Here is a 22,095-nt window from a genome sequence, read left to right on the forward strand (position 1 = left end):
TCAAATAAATGACTTCCAGTATCTAGAAGGACAAAGACAGCAGAAACATGGGAACATCAACACTTTCAAGACACATTATCCTGACTTAGAAATTTGTTGTCATTCCTGTTGCAGAGTCAAAATACGACCTAACAGCTCAATGCAAGTTTATTCACCACACTAAATTACTGAAGTAATTCAAGAAAGCGTCTTAATACCACCTTTTCAAGGGCAATGAGTAATAGGCAATGTGTTGACCTTGAGTGGCAACACTTTGTTTCTTCATATGATGCTGGCACCCAATCTACATCTCACATCCATTGAACAGGCTGAGTCCTCTATTCCCTTTGTTTTTGGTCTGCAGAGGTACTCCTCTTCATTCCTGGACTAATTTGGAATTCTTGCATGTGTTTTATCATCAATATAGACAGCTCAAGAAAGTGTGCTGCTGAGATTAATAAACAGGAGTCATGAAGATGGTTCAGAACTACAAATTACTGATGGACGTACTCAACGTTTGGACAAGAGAGGTGTTTCTTTAAAAAAAAACAAAGACAGCAAGCCAAGTCTCACTGATAGTCTAACTTCTAAAAATGGAATTAACTGAATGATTAAAGATTCTGTGTAAACTCCTAGAATGTCAAATATTATAGGATGCCAAGGAAGCTTCAAAGATGGAGACTTCAAAAGGCAGAGGTGCCTATACAGACGTACAGGGGGAATGAATCCTGAGATCAAGGTGAATCAATTACCCCCTCAGCAGGAAAATATCTCCTCCAGGTTCTATTCCAGACTGTGGACTTGAGACAAAATACACGATTATGCAGTAACTTTCCATGGCTATACAAAAATGTAGTTATAACCAACTGCAATCTTTAGTCAGTGTGTATTAGTGGGCTGATGTGCTGGTGTGGACCAGCCTGCAGGTAAGAAGCAAAGAAACTCTCTCATTCTGAGTTTTAGAAGCCGTCAGCATGGAAGGAAACAAGAGAAATTAATTTCAACAAACCTGCAAAGACAAGAATCTCAGAACCAAATGCTCAACTACCAACTACCAACACGACCAGGTGTCAACCAACGTAATGGCTTTAGATATTCATGAATAACCCACGGACTGATCAATATAATTTTAGCTTGTTAAAAAATTTGTCATTTATAATCAGTGAGTATGTGTGTTGTATTTTTATTTCTTCTCATACTTAGCAACTCATAAACCCACAATTTCAAGTTTAAATTAGTTCCTTTTAAAACGTAAATTCATTTAATCAGAGAAGATTGTATTCACAAACATAGAACATTACAGCGCAGTAGAGGCCCTTCGGCCCTCGATGTTGCGCTGCCCTGTCATGCTAATCTGAAGTCCATCCCACCTACACTATTCCATGTACGTCCATTTGCTTGTCCAATAATGACTTAAATGCACTTAAACTTGGCGAATCTACTACCGATGCAAGCAAAGCATTCCATACCCTTACTACTCTCTGAGTAAAGAAACTACCTCTGACATCTGTCTTATACCTATCCCTCCTCACTTTAAAGTTGTGCCCCCTCGTGTTTGCCGTCCCCATACTTGGAAAAAGGCTCTCCCTGTCCACCCTATCTAACCCTCTGATTATCTATGTCTCTATTAAGTCACCTCTCAACCTTCTTCTCTCTAACGAGAACAGCCTCAAGGCCCTTGCCTTTCCTATTAAGACCTTCCCTCCATACCAAGCAACATCCTAGTAAATCTCCTCTGCACCCTTTCCAAAGCTTCCACATCCTTCTTATAATGCAGTGACCAGAACTGTACACAATACTCCAAGTGTGGCATTACCAGAGCTTTGTACAGCTGCAGCATAACCTCCTGGTTCCAGAACTCAATCCCTCTATTAATAAAGGCCAAAACACTGTATGCCTTCTTAACAACCCTGTCAATCTGAGGGAAACTTTCAGGGATCTGTGTACATGGACACCAAGATCTCTCTGCTCATCTGCACTCCCAAGAATCCTACCATTAGCTCAGTACTTTGCATTCCGATTACTCCTGCCAAAGTGTATCACTCACACTTGTCCACATTAAACTCCATTTGCCACCACTCAGCCCAGCTCTGCATCCTATCTATGTCTCTCTGCAACCTACTATATCCTTCATCACTATCCACAACTCCATTGACCCCTTAGTGCCGTCTGCAAATTTACTAACCCACCCTTCTAAGTCCTCATCCAGGTTGTTTATAAAAATGACGAACACCAGTGGACCCAACACCGACCCTTGCGGTACGCCACTAGTAACTGGAAAGAAGCTGAACTTTTAAATTAACCTTGTTGCAGCCAATGAAGAGGTGGATGGAATGAATAAAGAAAGGAGCCAATACCTTCCTCCTCATGTGGGAGCATCATAATTTTGGATAATTAGTTGTAAAGTATGTCTTTGGAGTGAGAAACAGTTTTTCAACTTTAGACAAGGTGAACTCTTGATCCATATTGGATATATGAAGACGACATGCTTATATCTCAGGGTGAAATAACAAATCAGTTACAGGGCAGCACTGCTCACTGAGATTCAGTTGTCCAATCACAAATGGTGTATCAAATTAAAACGATCAAATAAGTCAAAGACGGGTGGTAGGGATACACCATCCCAGAACCATTTGTATTGAAACACTCTTTAATGTGACCCTGAGCTCCCACTTTGATGAGACAAAAGCAACAACATAATCCTACTGGCAAAACAAGCAGCAGATACTTTCTGCTCCATTAATAGAACTCAAATGGTTAATTTTCCACAAGGAATTGATCTCCAGAATGTTTATATGATGGCATGTGGAAGCAAAATATTCTCAGAACTTTGAATTTAAATTTTGACCATCGTTACAGATTTAAATCTCTCATCACTAGATCCCAGTCATAGAATGGTTTACTTAACGCTGTGGCAGTACCTTCATCACACAGACATAATGGTTTGAGAATGTTCACCACTACCAGTTACTCAAGAGCAACTGGTGTTAGGCAATAAATGTCAGCTCTACCAAGATGTCCTTGTTCTAAAATTGATATTTTCAAGAATTCTTCAGTTGCACTGCATTTCCAAATTGAATAATTTCATCTCACATTTTGTCTGTGTGACGTGTCACACAATTTGGATCTACATTATGAACTGAGGGACACAAAACTTTGCACAAGAATTACAGTTGTAACACATGTAAGCATTTTAGTTTGTGATCCCTTAATTTGTCAAGAGATTACGCTGGAAATGTATTTGTCTTGTGTCACTATGACAGTCATAATTAATGAATACCAAAGACAAATTTTCATCTTCTATAAACATAATGATGAATTATTGTCCAACTTAGAGTGTAATATAAATTCACATGGGTGTGTGTTTTCAGCTGTTGTGTGCTGGTAACTCTGATGTAGTTTAATACTTCCTCTGACACCAGTGCTCTGTCTGGAAACACAACGCAGGAGATTTGCATCAGCTTGGTATAAGGTTGACCTGCTGCGAATCCCCTCCACATTTCAGTTATTAATCAAATGTCAACTTTGGGGTTGTGCAGGTAATTTAAAACCTCCCACCAGTACTGCAGAATCAGGCAGTGCTCAGTGTAAACCCTGGAGAAAGATCTAATTCAGTTTGGTTCAGCAGGACCTGAACTGTGCAGTATCTCTGTGGAACTTGGCCATCAAGAGGTTTAAGGTAACACTGGAGTCAAACAGCTGTAATCGCTGAAGATTAATGCCGAAGATGAACATGAGAGAAGTCCAGCTGCTTGCAGTTAAGCCAGTGGATAAATAACATGTTGCAATGTACGACTGCAATTCCTTCCCAGGAAATGTTAGTTCCAGATGCCAAATGCCACATTGACACAACTGTACACTATAGTACAATAAAACTTGAAATAATGTTTGGTATAATCATTAGATGATTGAAAACATTCATGAACAAAAATTGCATTGTAAGCTTTTTAATTACATTTTAATTTATTTAAACATTCAGCACATTACACTAATGAAGGGAATAATCAACATGATACAAGTCCTCCCTCAGCAGCATGTTTGTCACAAGTGAAATGTTCTAAACGTCACTGAAGTGTAAGCGTAACTTTAACTTTGTACACTTTTCCAGGTGAAGAACTTGCCAAAATGTAAATGGCTGCACGCTTGGTACTGATAAGGGCCATTTGAGACCATAAGGGGTCAGCCAGCCCTGCCCTTTTATACTTTATTGGTCAGAGCATTGAGTACAGGAGTTGGGATGTCATGTTGTGGCTGTACAGGATGTTGGTTAGGCCACTGTTGGAATATTGCACGCAATTCTGGTCTCTTCCTATCCTATGTTGTGAAACTTGAAAGGGTTCAGAAAGGATTTACAAAGATGTTGCCAGGGTTGGAGGATTTGAGCTACAGGGAGAGGCTGAATAGATTGAGGTTATTTTCCCTGGAGTGTCGGAGGCTGAGGAGTGACCTTATAGAGATTTATAAAATCATGAGGAGCATGAATAGGCTGAATAGACAAAGCCTTTTCCCTGAGGTGGAGGACTCCAGAGCTAGAGGGCATAGGTTTAGGTGAGAGGGGAAAGATATAAAAGGCACCTAAGGGGTGATAGTTGTATGGAATGAGCTGCTGGGGTAAGTGGTGGAGGCTGGTACAATTGCAGCATTTAAAAGGCATCTGGATGGGTAGAGGGATATGGGCCAAGTGCTGGCAAATGGGGCTAGATTAGGTTAGGATATCTGGTCAGCATAGATGAGTTGGACCAGAGGGTCTGTTTCCATGCTGTACATCTCTATGACTCTAAGTTACTCTAGGCCAAAGTAAGGGTCTAATGCACAGGGGTACAAGCCATGGCCAACAGTGGAACCAGTGTATTGTTAGTGGTGACACCAAAAGAGCTACTCATTGCTTATTAGTGGAGGATCCTTCGGGAAAAGTGTCTTCCAAGCACATTTGAGAAAGGCAATAGCAAATCACCTTATGTATTATTTTCCTGGGTTATATTACTGATTGAAATGGAAAACTCTCAAATAGCAGTAAAGAGGAAAAATGAGCAGACATCCTGCCCTTGGGCAGATCACACTACAACAACTCAGGACAGAGTCAGCATTGGGAAGGAAGGTGGGTGCCCGTCTGCATCATGGCCTCCAGTTGAAAACTCAGGTGGTCAACAAAATAGATTATACTGTTTTTTTCTCCTTGTTGAATAAATCTCGACGGAACCCTCAAGCACATTTCCAACTGAAGATAAAGAAAGTGTTGAAATTCTGAACAAACTATGTTGCGTTTCGACTCTGTTTTTCTCTCCACAGATGCTCCTATTCCTGCTGTGTCTTTCTAGAATTTTCTGCTTATGTTTCAGACTTCCAGGATCTGCAAGAATTTGCTTTTATAATAGAATTTCGAAAGCAGTTTGAACCAATGTCTCTTAATAATCTCAGGAATTATATTCTGGGCCCATAACTGTGTTCTGTGAAAGTTTTCTATATTTTCTAAAAACACCTAAATATAGTTACAAGGTTCAACCCTGTTTCTTTCAAGATCTGGTTGTTATTAAGAAGTTAGATGAATTAGTTTTCTTGAAGTTAAAGCACATACAAGACATAAGTTAAGTTTATCACAACTTACATAATGAAAGGTAATATTTTAACATAACATATCTTCTTATCAGAGGGTGCATCAAGAACACAAAGACTTTGAGCTTTCCTTTGTTTGATTGCAGTTGAGAGTAAGCAGTTTCTCAAGAAGGGTCAATCCACGGCCAAGTTTCAAAAACTGGTGCTGAGTTCAAAAGGATACAGAAAGATAGAGCTTCCTATCAGGGAAGGTCCTGTACCAGCACGTGAAATGCTCTACTTGGTTCCAGTCAAATGCTCTACTTCCTTCCAGTAAAATGCTCTACTTGGTTCTATCTGTCCACTATGCTGCAGATGACGGATCTGTCCTTGTTGCCACAGAATACTCCAAGTAGTTGGACCATTCTGTATTACCTGTTCCATGTGAAAATTTTATCAAGGAAAACATCTTTAACCACAAGTCCACCAGGAAGCGATCAGCATGTGGCATTCTTGAGAACCTGTGGGAAATGGAGAGGGTGGATCCTATCAAGGATCTCTGGTACATGAAGAACAAACAATGCTTGTTTGCTCTTTATATGCAAGGACTGGCACAGAACTGCTCTATTACCTGTGCACGTACATAAAGATTTTTAAGGATAAAGTATACTTTTGCAATAAAAAACCTGTTTACAAGCAGTTAATAAAGAGTTCTGATGCAAACATCATAGAAACAATTGTAAATATACAAGTATAGCAGGCACCCAGAGAGCTCAGGGATCCCTGTTCCAAGGAATCTCATAGCTATATGTGTAGACATTCTGAGCAGATTGCCATGGGTTTATTGCAGTTTGCTCTCAAAGACATCTCTTTTGTAAGTAAATGAGCCATTTGCTATCTCACTGCGGAACTGTTAACCAAGTGTTCTGTCATTTTCACTGCCTCTATCTTATTTGGAGGTCCACTTTCCAAAACATTACACCTGATGGGAACTGGGAGATGGTTTCCAGGAGATGGCCTCATTGTGCACTTGAGGGCAATTCCCAAGCGATATTTATACATCTGAATCAAAGATGACATAAAACTACTTTGCATCGGTATGAAAACTGAATTGCAACTATTCCCTTACAAAATTTCCCAAATATTTGTTGTGGCTTTGGGCAGCATGGTGGCTCAGTTGTTAGCACTGCTACCTCACAGCGCCAGGGACCTCAGTTCAATTTCAGCTTTGGGCGACTGTGTGGAATTTGCACATTTTCCCTGTGTCTGCATGGGTTTCCTCCCACAGTCCAAAGTTAGATTGATTGGCCATACTAAATTGCCCAAAGTGTGTAGGGATTTGCAGGCTAGGTGGAGTAGCCACGGTAAATGAAGTGTTACAGCAACAGGGTGGGGGGCGCTGGGTTTGGATAGGATGCTCTTCGGAGGATTGGTATGGTCTCAATGGGCCGAATGGCTTCTTTCTACACTGTATGGATTCTATGATTCTTTAGTTCCTGAAGCAATATGGTCCCAGTTTACAGTTCTGGAAACCAGTTGCCAAAAAACTCACGTACCCAATACACAAAGCCAGTTGATGAGGATGCAGATGTATTGAAACAATTGCTGAGTAAAAGCTAGTGAGTACAGATGTATTATAACTGCATGGAACTCACGCACTCGCTGGGGCTTGACAAACATTTTCACTTGTCTCTCCCAATTTGGCAAACTGTCTGGAAATATTTGACCTCTTACTGTATGGTTTCATTTATGATCCTATTTAAAACCAATAAAGATCTACAGCTTTTGAAAAAAAAACCTCTGTTACATGCTTTACCATTGCAAGCTGAAAAAAACGTTCCCATCATATTATTTTAAAAGAAGATATGAAAATTGATTTGTTACAAGATATATTTTATCACGATGCAGGATTGAATGCATTAGACATTGCCTCTTTTACTCTGGGACACGCATTCAAATCCCGCCAAATTGTTGAAACTAAAATCTCATCAGTCAGTGAGTTGTCAGAGTCTTTTAAGTAAAACACTTGGATAAATGCAGTTCCCAGTTAACACAAGGTACAAAATTGTCCCAAATTGAGATTTCATTCAGTGGGGCTGCCTGATATCTGGCGTTGGACATAGAGAATTGTTGTTTACAGGAGCACTGGATTCTTTACTAGTGTACAGTTGAAACTGTTGTTCTTTTTGGGAGATGTTGGGCATGCAATTTTGGTATGCTTCCTATCGGAAAGATGTTGTGAAACTTGAAAGGGTTCAGAAAAGATTTACAAGGATGTTGCCAGGGTTGGAGGATTTGAGCTATGGGGAGAGGCTGAACAGGCTGAGGCTGTTTTCCTTGGAGCATCGGAGGCTGAGGGGTGACCTTATAGAGGTTTACAAAATTATGAGGGGCATGGATAGGGTAAATAAACAAAGTCTTTTCCCTGGGATCGGGGACTCCAGAACTAGAGGGCATAGGTTTAGGGTGAGAGGGGAAGATATAAAAGGGACCTAAGGGGCAACTTTTTCACGCAGAGGGTGACACGTGTGTGGAACGAGCTGCCAGAGGATGTGGTGGAGGCCGGTACAATTGCAACATTTAAGAGGCATTTGGATGGGTATATGAATAGGAAGGGTTTGGAGGGATATGGGCCGGGCGCTGGTAGGTGGGACTGGATTGGGTTGGGATATCTGGTCGGCATGGACGGGTTGGACCGAAGAGTCTGTTTCCATGCTGTATATCTCTATGACTCTAAATAGAGGAAGCTTTATTGTGAATCGAATTTTTATGCACAAGCTGCCCTGAGAGTGGCTGGGCCAATACAGAATACACTTAATTCTTTAGGACAAACTCACTCCCTTTGATAATCATCAGTTTTTCTGAAGTTAAATTATATTTAGTTTCACTTTCTTTTTCTTGGGCTTGGCATTGCTCCTGGTAGTGCAACTCTTTGAACATGAGTTTTGGCCTTTCATTAAAGATCATTCAGCTCGCGTCAATTAATTTCAGAACAAATTTTTTTGTTCTGAAATTATTCCACCAATTTCTCTCTTCCCTTCTTTTACCTGCATTCTAGCTGCTTTCAAAATGCTTAATACAAATTGGCAACACTTGGCTCTTTGGAATAATCAGACGCTGATGAATATTAAAGCTAGAGGATTAAAACCCAGATCCGTAGTGCAAAAGTTTAGCATTTAAAAATTAAAGATCTTTAATTCATTCCTGTAGCAACAATATTCCACCTGAAATTGGTTTTGTAATCCATAAAAATAATTAAGGTATTTCGCCACGTCGTTTTTGGGCTAATTTATTGCTGATAGGGAATGAGAATTTGTGCTCCTGTGAATTTTGCCTTCACATTTGACTTGAGTTTGACTACAGAAAGCCAGATAGTGAAAGGTGACGCTGAAGCAAATCTTTGTACAGTCTTGCATTCAATTAGAGTAAAAAATATATACCTCCAGATCCACCATCACACAGTTCAGTAAGTGACTCCTTATATACTTCTCAAAACCATAGAAGAAAATTAAACCATGATGGCTCGGTGTTTAACACTGCTGCCTCACAGCACCAGGAACCCAGGTTCAATTTCAGCCTTGGGCTACTGTGTGTGTGGAGTTTGCACATTCTCCCTATGAGTGCATGGGTATCCTCCAGGTGCTCCAGTTTCGTCCCAAAATCTAAAGATATGCAGGTTAGGTGAATTGGCCGTGCTAAATTACCCATAATGTTCAGGGATGTGTAGGCTTGGTGTATTAGTTAAGGGTAAATGTCGACTATTAGGGTAAGGGGAATGGGTCTGCGTTGGTTACTTTTCGGAGGGTCAGTGTGGATGTGTTGGGCCAAATGTCCTGTTTCCACACTGTCGGAATTCTATGATTCTAAAAGATGATAGCCACTTAAATAGATTTGTAATGAAAAGCAAATATTCAAATAAAACTTACAAAATTTAAATTAAAATGTAATCATGGGAGAGAGAGGTGATGCATGCCACTCCTATGGTGCCCATCAGCCACATGCCAGTGGACACCACATGCTCCCTCTCCAGGGATATTCAGGCATGAAGACATGCACTCAAGTGAAACCCATCTGCAACTAAAATCTCATAACTGACATACAATTAATATTGCAATATTGGAATTTGGTTCTTCACAAGCTGAATACAAAGTTCTGATTCTCTCTTTTGACAAAGCAAGATAATACAAATACTGCTCTCCATTCCCAACAAATCCACAAGGTCCACGACCACCTTTGTTCCAGAAAGAAGTGACAAACACTTTTATCCTATTCAACAAATTAGTTTGGCAAGGAGTATGGAATGTATCATTTTCCATTCAGCCTGACCACCTATCTAGCAAGAATGGAGTTACATATTGAAGGAATGCTCTATTCTTGAGTGTATGCACTATCAGTTTTTTTAAAAAGGTTGTACAAATTTAACCCCAAATTGACCTAAATTGAGTATTTGCATTTGTATTCAAAATAGTCACACTTTGAACTATTTAGCTGTTCAATTAAACACACATGACTGCTGGTGTACTGATGGAGAGAGATGAGGTGTCCTGTTTATGGGCTTCTTTTAGTGCTCAGCTGCATAAGAAAAAGGTAAAGAAAGTCAGCATTTACTCTCATTCTGAGGATAGCATATTGTTTATGCATTCATTCAAAATAACCCAGGAGTCAAGCCAGAGCCATCTGAGTGTACCAAAACAAGAAATATGACACTCTGTCCAGTTGGTAATCTTGCAGCACTTCTAATTCACACAAGAGATAGCATCATCAAACCGTATTAGTAAAACGTCCCATCTCTGATTAGAACTTTATGGATAAACATCACCAATTGTACGAGATAACAATAGGCTACTTCATTGCGGAGAAAGTGAGGGCTGCAGATGCAGGAGAGTCAGAGATGAAAAGTATGGCACTGGAAAAGCACATCAGGTCAGGTAGCATCCGAGGAGCAGGAAAATCAACGTTCCAGGCGTAAGCCTTTCATCAGGAATTTGGTGGGAGGGGAGGGCGCTGAGAGATAAATAAGAGAGTGTGGGGGCAGAGCTAGGGGGAAGAGCTTCAGGGTAGAGGAGACGATCTGGGGCCTGCAGTGAGAGAGAGATTCGCTGAGATCTTTGTTGAGGGAGGAGGAGAATGTCTTCAAGGTGGGCATCTTAGAAGAGGCTTGGCAGTAAGGTTACAATGAGTAAGAGAAAGTGGGGACTGCAGACACTCATTGTGTTCAAGTAGTTGGGGCATTCAAACTTATTTGCGTGTCAATGTATGTGAGCAGACTGAATCTGAGTGTGTTGGTTTTGGATGTACATGTTAGTAATGTGCATTTCTCTAAACAAAAACTCGCAAAGTGCCTAAGGATTGGGCTCCAGTTTGATCCTTCTCCTCTTGGCTATCTGGAACGGAACAAACTCTAATGTTTGCAATGTGTGGGGCAAGAGCAAACCTTTGGCACAGCCTGTACAATATTAAAAAGTAATTACCCGGGAAGCAGAGCTATGTGTGACACACAGTGAAAGTATAATTAGGCCTGTTGACTGAGAGTTTTGTGTATCCAAATATTGCTTCATAGTCAGTTTGTGCAGCTTTCTGCTGAGGTTTACTGTTCCCTGTAGCAGATTGTTTAGTGGGGTAGGGGGTAGAACATAGAACATAGAACATAGAACATAGAACAATACAGCACAGAACAGGCCCTTCGGCCCACGATGTTGTGCCGAACTTCTAACCTAGATTAAGTACCCATCCATGTACCTATCCAAATGCCGCTTAAAGGTCGCCAATGATTCCGACTCTACCACTCCCATGGGCAGCGCATTCCATGCCCCCACCACTCTCTGGGTAAAGAACCCACCCCTGACATCTCCCCTATACCTTCCACCCTTCACCTTAAATTTATGTCCCCTTGTAACACTCTGCCTTAAATTTATGTCCCCTTGTAACACTCTGTAGAGTGTAAAGCTGAGTGCAATGCCCCAGGACCTATTCCTGGCACCTACCTACCTGCTCCTACAGCAATGATACACACAGAGACAGGTAGCTACTAGGCCAGCCCTCCTGTGCATCAATTGAGACTCAATCAATGGTCACTGAAGGCCATTGTCCTGCAGTGGGTTCAGGCAAAGTCAAGAATGGAGTCTGATGACTTCTACTGCTCGGGATAGTGGTTGGGCCAAGGAGAAGCGGGTACCTCCTTTAGGGCCAACACAGCCCTTTGGAGACTCCAACAATGAACCACCCCGTAATCGTCTGGTTATTTAGCTGGGGATGAAAATGTCACCTCAAGCCATTTAATGACGCACTGTTCGTTAAGTGCTTATTGGGCAAAACACCAGATTGTGTGCAGGCTCATTCACTTTGGAGAAGGGAAGACCCCGGCTGACAGGAAAGTCCTGGGCTATGTCTTTCACCACCTAGCTTCTCCTTTGGGTGAAGTTCCTCACCTCTTTTGTATTTCAATAAATAACCTACCTGTTTTAAGTAAATTAGGGAAGGAAATAAGATCTACACAACTCCATCCTGCCATGCAGTTGGATTATATTGTGCGGTACCAACATGCTGTGGTTTTGGAGCTTCTTATAGCTGACAGTGAAGTAATATTTAAGTTCCAACTGGTATTTTATACAACCTAATGCATTAATTCTACATGTACTAAAAAAAACCCTGGTTGACCTCCAACATTCCTTTTTGATTATTTTGTACCTGATTGCCTGACGCTGTTTCTTTTCAGTACAGTTTGAGAAACAACATTTTGATTAAATAATCTTCCTACATGTTATTTTTATTCTCGAATTCCTCTGTCACTGGGCCTCATTAGTCATAACAGTCCATAATTTTCTATGGGAAACGGTGTTGTATGATACTTTTACCATTCCTTGGAATTTGCATGAAACTGCTGCACCAGTTTAATTTGTAAAGATAAAATCAACATTGAAGTTATGTCCCTGCTCATTTCATAAATCATGATAATATCTTATATAATTAATATGTGCTATATTACCACCAAGTACATTATTACAAAATAAATATGGGGAAAAGTGCAACTGTACTGCAGAAGCTTCTCTGATTAAATATTCCTAACAGAAATGACAAGGGAAACATAAATGCAAACTTATTTACTGCTAAGCTTCTGGAATATATTTACCAAGTGAACCTTAAAAATGCTTTACATTTCCAGTTGTACAGCATTATTCCAATTTACATCAACTTATGAACATTAGTCCAACAAAATCGTCATACACCATCTAATGAAAAGGTGCAATGCTTATTATAATGGTAACTTGAGAAAGTGGATTTTCCACACCATAAACCACATTAGTATTGCATTCTCAGTGAGATTTGTTTGCCTACAAGTTTTTGATGCAAGAGTTCAAATTCAATCTGTTGTTCAGATCCTAAGAACACTTCTCGAATCTACTAACATAAGGGTATGCAGCAGTTTGTTTACATTTTGCTGACAATAAGATCACTTTTTTTGTGCAGATACAAAACCTTAGTAAAGCATGGTGCAAACTTTCCACATTACAGGTCTCCTCTTTCACTTATAGCAAGCAATATTCTAATATTTGTTTTAATCAAAAAAAGACTTTGCACTTACCTTGAAATGCGTGTCTTGTGGCAAACAGTTACCGGGTCAAACATGAAAGTAATCAGAACTAGCAGTAGGCTTGTGCAATGTGTGCACTTTAATGTAGCTCTCTCTCTTCCCTTGTACTGATTTCTATTGGTGTTTGATGAATTCACTCCCACAGTACCTGACTGACGTGGCCTACAGGGTGGGGACTGGAATTCAACAAACCAATTGTGATAAAAGGCTTAAATACCGACATACAAAATGAGAGGGTGTACTGTGTTGAAATTGCTATGGGGAGGTGAAAGGTTGTAGAGACAATAAATATGGGTAATCATAATTAGTTTGAATCTTTTGATGGTTGTGGGGCAAAATCATTGCAATGCGTTTGCATGGTTGCCTCAAAATCTTTGGATTATAAAAGTAAACTCAGCAAAAATATTGGGACAAACCAGAACCAAAACTTATCTAGAGGTCCAGATAAACATTATTAAAACTCTGTGGGGTTTGTAATTTGTCCAGTTTAGCCCTACAAGTTTCAGGCTCTGAGCGTTGAAGAATTTTATGTTGGAACAGGAAAGACAATGACCCCATAAAACACACATGAAGTTAAAAATACAGTCACTTCACATGTATTACATCGAAAGGAAATGTTTACTTGTCATTTGCATCAAAACTGATAATTATGACACTGCACGAACAGACACTTATAATTACATTTTCAATGAATTAATGAAATACACATCAGTACGATATTTGAGAGGTTATCTGTTTCTGGTGAGTAAGCTGTTTTTACAGTGTCAATAAACTTTTCACCCTTCAAAGCCTAAGAGGTGTATTTCAACGGGGAAAAGAAATCCTATATAAAAACAAAGAACCTTCCCCTCCCCATCAGATGGAAGGCAAAAACCTCTTCAACCCGGGAAGGTCTCCAAGTCACCCGATACATTGAGCCAGGAATTTTAAAACATAAACATTGAGGCATTCAAAATGGTGAGGCAAGCATAATGAAGTTACTTAGAAGTAAGAGATTCACTTTGGTTTGTTAGGCTGCCAAAGCTGCAAAGTAACATAACCATTGCCTGGCAGTGTAGAGGCATTAACCTGTTCTCAGTTAAACAAAGCATCAGATGAAAATTAATGAAAGATGTTGAAAGTAATGTTTGGAAAACCTATTTGTATACTGTATTATTAAAAGTCTAGCTTAAGGTACATATAATTTATCCAAAAACTGTACTTTCAGTTGTTACTATTTTGGTCACATGTTCCTTTTTCAATATATTATTACTATGTCAACTGTCACAATGTAATATAGTTCTGACCACTAAGAATCTCTGCAGCAAGTTTTCACTGTCCCTGTTTCAGCACAGTATCCATTGTTTATTTGTAAAAAGGAAAAGGAGATATTCATCAAATGATGTTTGGTAAAGTCACAGACAACTGACTTATTATTTTTATTATAATTCTTGTATCTGTTGGTTAAGACAATTTATAGCAACAGCCACCTGATTGTTCCTTCCCCCAATATCTGTATTAGCTTGTGGTGATCAGCACACTACGCACAATAATGTTTTAAAAAGATAAGTATATTGATCTATGAAAATATATAATCCAAAGCAGAACAAATGACAGACAGGAAGCTCATTCAACAATTCATAATCACTTTTCTTTTTTCTAAAAAAAAATTGGAGAATTTTTCCAGCTATTAGAAGCAAGGGATGTGGCAGCAAAGTGAGTTTGGGTGGGGGCGTCAAGAAATGTTGGAACAGTAATCCAATATTCTGCGTTGTCTTGATATCCCAAACTTGATCACCAATGAGGTTGGGAACGTCCAATGGATGAAATGTGCAGCCAGTTAGGGCCATTTACCCGATAAAAGCCCCATTTAATGTGGGAGTTGGCTCTTTTCCAACAGAACATATTTTAGTCACCATCTCAGGAAGGAAGATGAGTGTGCGTCAATGAGGGTTCTGCTCACCGCTTGTCCAATACTATAAAGGGGGAAGCCTGGATTGAATATGCCAAGGCTGATGGGAACAATCTTTGAAGTAAGACAAATTTAGTGTCATTCTACAAGCCCAGCTAATGAGATGAAGGGCTGCATTGACCTCAAGGCTGTGATATGGGCTCCATGTTTTCTGAGGCTGACTGGCTTACTGCTATTCTCTAATGAAAGCTGGACGTTATTGTTTCAACAACAATGGGTATGCCTTTCCCAATGTGGCATCCACCTTCTTCCTTTACCACTGGGCATGCTGTCTGTGGCCCTTTAAGTAATCCACCTGCATTTGGGTTTCTGAGTCCTCTTCCTGACAGCTGCACCTAACCCAAGCTGCGTCTGATTGCGCTGTTCTCTGAAAAGTTCAGCTTGGAGGCTCAACACTGGTTGGACTGGTTTGCCGGTCTGGATGGTTCTGATACTCATCAAAACTTAAATCGGTATGTTTCACCCATTGCTTATTAATTCTATTTTCAGAGACACTTGATAAGGCGCAGCATAAGAAACATAGTACATAAGAAAGATTAAATTACCTAGCGTTTGGATAAAGGATGCAGTTACAGGGTTGTAAAGATGGGCAGGGGACATAAAACAAAAAATTGACAAATAAAAGGGACGTTCAAATTTTTGTTGTTACAATATAAAATACAAATAAAGACAGATTTCAGCAACTTTTGAAATGGAATTGGAATAATAAAATATGGAGTGTTGGCACAATGAATGGATTTATCTTCTTCTGCCTTTAATTTCAGTGAATGTTCATTCCCAGTCAGCTATCCATCGATGAGAATAACATATGCAGCACAGGAAGGGGCCAGCATCTTCTCTCAATATCAGTTCATCTGCTTTGTGTTTTTGACTTTTTTTACACTTAGTGATATGAGAATAGAGATACGGAAAATTGGAGCAGTTCAGTTCAGGGATGTCATTGTCTAGCTTTTCCTGCTTTTATTGCCCATCCCTAATTGCCCTTGAGCTGCTTTCTCAGCTTTTCGCTGAAATTGGTGTTTAGATGTGGGTATCTGACATACAATTCACCTTCACTCAGGCATGTGCTGATTGGTCAACTTGACCATTTTCGAAAGGAAACAGCAATAATGGAGCTCTCTGAAGTCTGGACTGAAATGTCAAATGCAATAGCATGCTGTAGCTTACAAGCTCCATGTGTTTAATAATGTTTTAAAACATACCTATTCCAATATTTTTTCATTTCTCCATGCAGTATTTCCAGGATCTACTCCAACAATTTCAATTGCTCAGACAGTCTGTTGCTTTTATTCTCCTACATTTTTAAATATCTAATTCTACTCATGAGAGGTGTAATAATTTGTCATCCATTACTAGCCATCATGTTTAGTTCCTGCCACATACTGTTTTCAGTCAAATATATGTTCTCATAATAAAGTCACCAACAGCTGGCCATGTGTAAAGTGAGATACACATGAAATATTTTCCTTATTCTCTGAGACTCTGAAAGAGAAAGTGATTCAATTGACTCAATTGTTTGAAACAATTTTACTTTTATCTGACTTCTAATTGATAGTTTTCGCTGGGAAAATGGTTAAAGACCATTGATCAAATTTTCTCATTGAATGTAGGAATCGGAAGGTGGGTTTGATTCCTGGTCTTGAACCTATCTCCATCTCCAGCAGGCCTGGGGCGCAAAGAACCTAAAGGTGAATCTGTCACCCAATTAGTGGCAGGGGTTAAGAGTGGAAATGGAGGCAGGACTCTAGTGACGTGGGTCACATTCTGGTAATTTGTTTGGCTGCTGTCTCTGTCTGATGTTTAAGAAAAATGAAAGGAGCTTCAAGTTTAAAGTGGCCACTGATAGAAATCAATGCTTTCTGATTCTAAAACTTTATTCCCGTGCAGTACTTTCACCTTTTTTTACATTAAATGAAATAGTTCTATTGGTGCTAATCCTGTTACCACCAGGCTACAGCTGGTCAGTTTCAACAAGCTCCTAATGGTCACCACTCTCACAAAAATCTCACAAGGTAAGAAAGTGAGGTCTTTATGAGTTCCTACCAACCATGAGCCATCCAATCAAGAAGGTGAACAAGGTCATTGGCACCAAGCCCTCCTCCCCACATCCTCAGGAAAACCATTATAGCTGTGAACAGGCAGCAGGCCAGCAAGCCAGCAACCCCATTCCTCCTTCAGAACAGGAATGTCCAGCACCAAAATGGAAGTTGTTTGGAATCTCTGAATTGTCTACTGAAACAGACCTCTTATTTCATGAATCTATGGCTTGCTATCTTTGAATATGACTTTTTGAAAGCTCACAATCTCTGGCCTAGCTCATATGCAATGTTCATTGGTTTGTTGCCATGCCATTGCTTTTAATTAAGACTTAGTTACATGGTCACATTATAATAGTCTGTATACTTTTCAATAATTAAATACAGTAACCTCATAATCTGTGGCATTTGTTTTTATAATTGAGTAAGACTCTGAATTCTACTCTATATGTGTGATGTTTTCTATCTAAATAAAACTGGAGATTTGTTTTCTTTGGCATGTTAGTGCCATGATCTCATCACTCTCACAGTAATCCATTTTGTATAGCATTTCTATGAGGGCACCTTGACCTTCAAATAACCCAGGAACAACATGTAACTAGTGCTTGTAAAATCTCTAATAAAGGCAAAATATGATATATCTCATAATGCTGGTTAATTAATGGTCAACATTATCTTTCTTTTATGACTTCCAACAGCCCTTAACTGTCATCACTTTCACCACAAACAACTTCTACTTGTGTGTAGGAAAAATAGATGAATGTTAACAGTAACAAGATTTCTAGACATTTGAATTGATTCCCTTCTTTGTGATAACTGAAAACAGTGCTTCTGCCAATGGTGATCAGATAATCTACATTCTGGGATTGTCTGATGTCCAACCAATCATCCTGTTTTCCGATACTTCCGTGATAGAAAGCTTCCTTTAAGGTCTGGGCATAGACTAGGGTGGAGGGTTTGAGATGAGATAGGTTTAACTAGCTCACTTTCTCTCCTTTGTGGTTGGTGATTCAAATTAGTAGAGGCATTAAAAGTTCTCCTGACTCTGGACATTAGATCTTTCTACATCGCCAATCCTGATATTGGACATCACAAATTAACCTGTTACACACTTCAAACCTCCAGTTGTGGATTCACATCACAATTCTATTGGAAATTTGTTTTAAATGTCTAATAGCAAGAGTCGGGCTATCAGGAAGAGGACTAACAATGACCATCTGATTTCCCAGCAGATGGATTGGATTTTTAAAAATCATATATGGCAAAATTATACTGAAGCAGAACCAAATTGTCCAGGTTTCCCACTGGAAAATTTGAGAATTTGTTATCCAGTTCATTTTATTTTAACTTACAATTTTCATCAATGTCTAATCAGATGAGAAGGGATGAAGGAGATCCCCTTCTTATGCACCCTTGTGATTGGCTGCAACAAAGATTTTTAATGTTTTTAGGATGCATCTATTTAACACTTCATCTAAGATACAGGTCACTGGTTCAAAAATGAAGGAGCTAATTACATGGCTTTCTTTGACGAACTTACTGACTAACCCTGAAAAAAAAGAAATGTAACATTAAAGAGGCATTCAGGAACAGGTATAAAGTTTAAAATGGAAGAATGTCTAGTACAAAAAGGAAAGATCAAGAAGTTTATTTTATTCGTTCATGGGATGTGGGCATCATTAGCTGGGCCAATATTTATCACCTATTCCTTGTTATCCTTGAGAAGGTGGTGGTGAGCTGCCACTTGAATTGCTGCATTCCATTTGGCATAGGTACCTCCACAATGCCACTAGGGAGAGAGTTTAGGAGTTTGATTCAGTGTCAATGAAGGAACAGTCATAAATTTCCACATGAGGATGGCATCTGGTGTGTAGGGAAACTTGCAGGTGGTGATATTCCTGTGCTGCCATTTGTTTCTAGGTAGTACAGGTAGCTCAAAATCCCAAAACTCCTTCCCTTACCAATTTTGGGTTGCCCACAACAAATTGACTGGTTAAGTTTACTTTGAGAAGTGTTGAATGGGTTGTGTGGACCAAGGGGAATTTCCTGTCCATCAATCTTGTATGTTTGTATTATACTCAAGAAATATTTGTGAGCGTTGGAGGTTATTTGTCAATAAACACTTAGTTTAGCATTAGAGAGCTTTGAAATATTGGGAAACAATCTTTCTTTCAACCTGCAATTAACTAACTGAAAGAAACAAAGTTTATCAAACATTAGTTACAATTGGTGGCAACATTCAAGCCTGGATTCAAGGTCACCCCCATCTTCTCAAGGACAACTAGGTACAGGGAATAAATTCTGACCCAGCCAGTGAGCCCACATCCCATGAGCAAAAAACAATAATCTTCAAATCTTTAGCTGATTTGCAAAAAAAAACATTTTTTACTGATGAATCTTTACATTAGAGATAGTTGTTATTTGTCTAAAATAAAGCATATTCCTTTGCACCTCATTATTATTTGTAGGTAAATTTAACAGTAAATATCATAATCTTTGAAAGCTTTTGAAATTTAGTATCATGTCATCTCCAAGATAGGAGTGGCATTTTTTACAGAAATAAATAGCATCTTCCACATCAGGGAATATCTGGAATTGATTACTGATATCATACTGTGCTATGTTGAGTTTTAAACATGATTGTACCAGGTTTTTGACACTGTGAATAAGCTAATCTTAAGATTAACTTACATGTTTTGATATGAATAAAGTTACATGAAAACTCTTATTACAAACTCAATGGTCTGTAATGATACTTTGATTTTTATTTTTCACTTTACCTTTGAATAAAGGTACATCCTTAGGAACAATCAAAATTACATTCAATCACAACAATCTGATGGAATGGACCAAGAAACATTTGTCAGAGGCAAATAGAATAGACAACCTTATAACTAAATTGATGGATGCATTGAAATGAAACCATGTTCATGTGGTGGATACCAACTCACTAAATAACTTCAAATTAGATCTGTTTCTTTCTTAACAGAGATTGCCTCATTTAAAAAAAGATTGATATTGTGAGGAATCATCAGGATCAGAGAGCCCTCGTAAATATATTTCAGTCGCTAAGGAGACTTAGAAAATCATTTCACAGATTTTGTTCCCTAAAATTGACCTGCAATTTATCTGGTTTCCCACCTCTTGTAGGGGCACACGTGATTTTGTTTTGGGCGTAACTATTTTGCTATAGACAGTTTCACAATTGTGTTGGTTGAGTTATGTGGAACACAGGGAATTTCCTGTATGTTACTGCTGTATTATACTCAAGAGATATTTGTGTGTTGGAATTTGGTAGTCACTAAATCTTTAGTTTAGCATTAGAGAGCTTTCTTTCACTGAAAACAATAAATACTGGAGATCACAGCTGGTCAGGCAGCATCCATGGAGAGAGAGCAAGCCAACGTTTCGAGTCTAGATGACTCTTCTTCAGAGCTGATGCAATCTTTTTTTCACCATTCGGTCAACTGACTGAAGGAAGAAACTTAATCTTACTTCTTAAAACAGAATAAAACAGAGAATAGCAAATGCTGGAGATATGAAAGGACTCTGATGAAGAGTCACTAGACTCAAAACGTTAACTTTGCTTTCTTCTCACAGATGCTGCAAGACTTGTTGAGTTTCACCAGCAAATTCTGTTTTCATTCTTAGACCAGAATTTCTAGCATTCACTATATATCCACAATAACAACAACTGGTGGCAACTTTAAAGCTTGTTTTAAAGGTCTGCCTGCTCCAGAGGTCTGTTATAACATCTCGTTCACTTGAGGGACAGGGCTAATAGCGGCACTCAGACCTGAGACCAGCACAGGTTGAGATTCAACATGAACCATCGTGGCTCAACAACATGGGGGCGGCACAGTGGTTAGCACTGCTACCTCACAGCGCCAGGGACATGGACTCGATTCCACCCTTGAGCAACCATCTCTGTGGAGCTTGCACATTCTCCCTGTGTCTGCATGGATTTCCTCCGGGTGCTCCAGTTTCCTCCCACAGTCCAAAGATGTGCAAGTCAGGTGAATTGGCCATAGGGGATGCAGGTGGGGTGGATCTGGCAGGATGTTCTTTGGAGGGTTGGTGTGGAATACATGGGCTTCACACTGTAGGGATTCTATGCTGGACAACATTTATACTTACAAAGCCATTGGGAATGCAGAACTGCACTGCTTTCTAAAGTTAACAGCAACTTGTAAAGTCACCAAGATGGAAAGAAATAGTTTTTGCTCAGTATTCCAATTTTGTTTAACTACAGCCAGGAGCTAGAGGTTTTCTTGTGATTGTAAACTGCGAGCTTCAAATATGCCAAGATTTTTATATACTCATCACCAGCTTTTGTTCAGATATATGTAAATAAATTCTAAGTCCTGCACAACAATGGGTTTACTGAGAAAAATGTGAAGTCATTGTATTTCTAATTTTCCACAAATAGAAATGGGTACATTAATACCACACTGCTAAAAACTATATCAAATCCACTGCATATTTTGTAACCCAGGCACATTGCTATTAGCACATCTCTAACCTGCAGTCAAGCCTTAAACAATGCATTCATAGACTTTCCACAGGCTTTCAGACATTTGCAGGAACTAAGTGTTTATATTACAACTGAAGCATCATTTTCGAAGCAGGTTTCTGTTAGCATATGTATTGATTGGCTGGAAACCAAAATAAATTTAAAAGTCATCCAAAACTGAAAGCACTGAGGCAAAAAGGAAAGCATTGATCCTATTTCAATTGAAACTTATGCAAGGCAATACCTGATTTGAGAATAGCAAATCAGCATGGGTTTAAACTATTTCAGGGGAAATTGGGCGATGGAGTGTGTTAGCTCACCCTGAGACTTTCATTTAAATCCAGCCAGGACTGTTATAACAGAATTCCCCTCAAGTTCATCAAGCTGAAGGAAGTCAGTGTTGGGAATTGCAGCTTTTTCCTGGTTTTGGCATCTCTGTTAATAACAGAGCTTAACATGGGTCAGATGCGGAGGGAAGATCTCTCAACAACTC

At 39.3% G+C, this 22,095-nt stretch overlaps 1 protein-coding gene across 1 annotated transcript in view; it reads right to left on the minus strand.

Annotated features, from left to right (window-relative positions):
• Nucleotides 1-13,187, minus strand: part of LOC122564836 (serine/threonine-protein kinase Nek6) — a 272,209-nt gene extending 259,022 nt beyond the window's left edge. Inside the window, exon 1 of the mRNA XM_043720147.2 lies at nt 13,094-13,187. The gene's annotated coding sequence lies outside the window, so the exon portion shown is untranslated. The remainder of the gene's footprint in view (nt 1-13,093) is intronic.
• Nucleotides 13,188-22,095: the final 8,908 nt, after the last annotated feature.

The sequence above is a fragment of the Chiloscyllium plagiosum genome, unplaced genomic scaffold (assembly GCF_037043375.1).
Source record: "Chiloscyllium plagiosum isolate Xiang-an unplaced genomic scaffold, Cpla_swu_hap1 HiC_scaffold_21, whole genome shotgun sequence".
In the NCBI taxonomy this organism is placed as follows: domain Eukaryota; kingdom Metazoa; phylum Chordata; class Chondrichthyes; order Orectolobiformes; family Hemiscylliidae; genus Chiloscyllium; species Chiloscyllium plagiosum.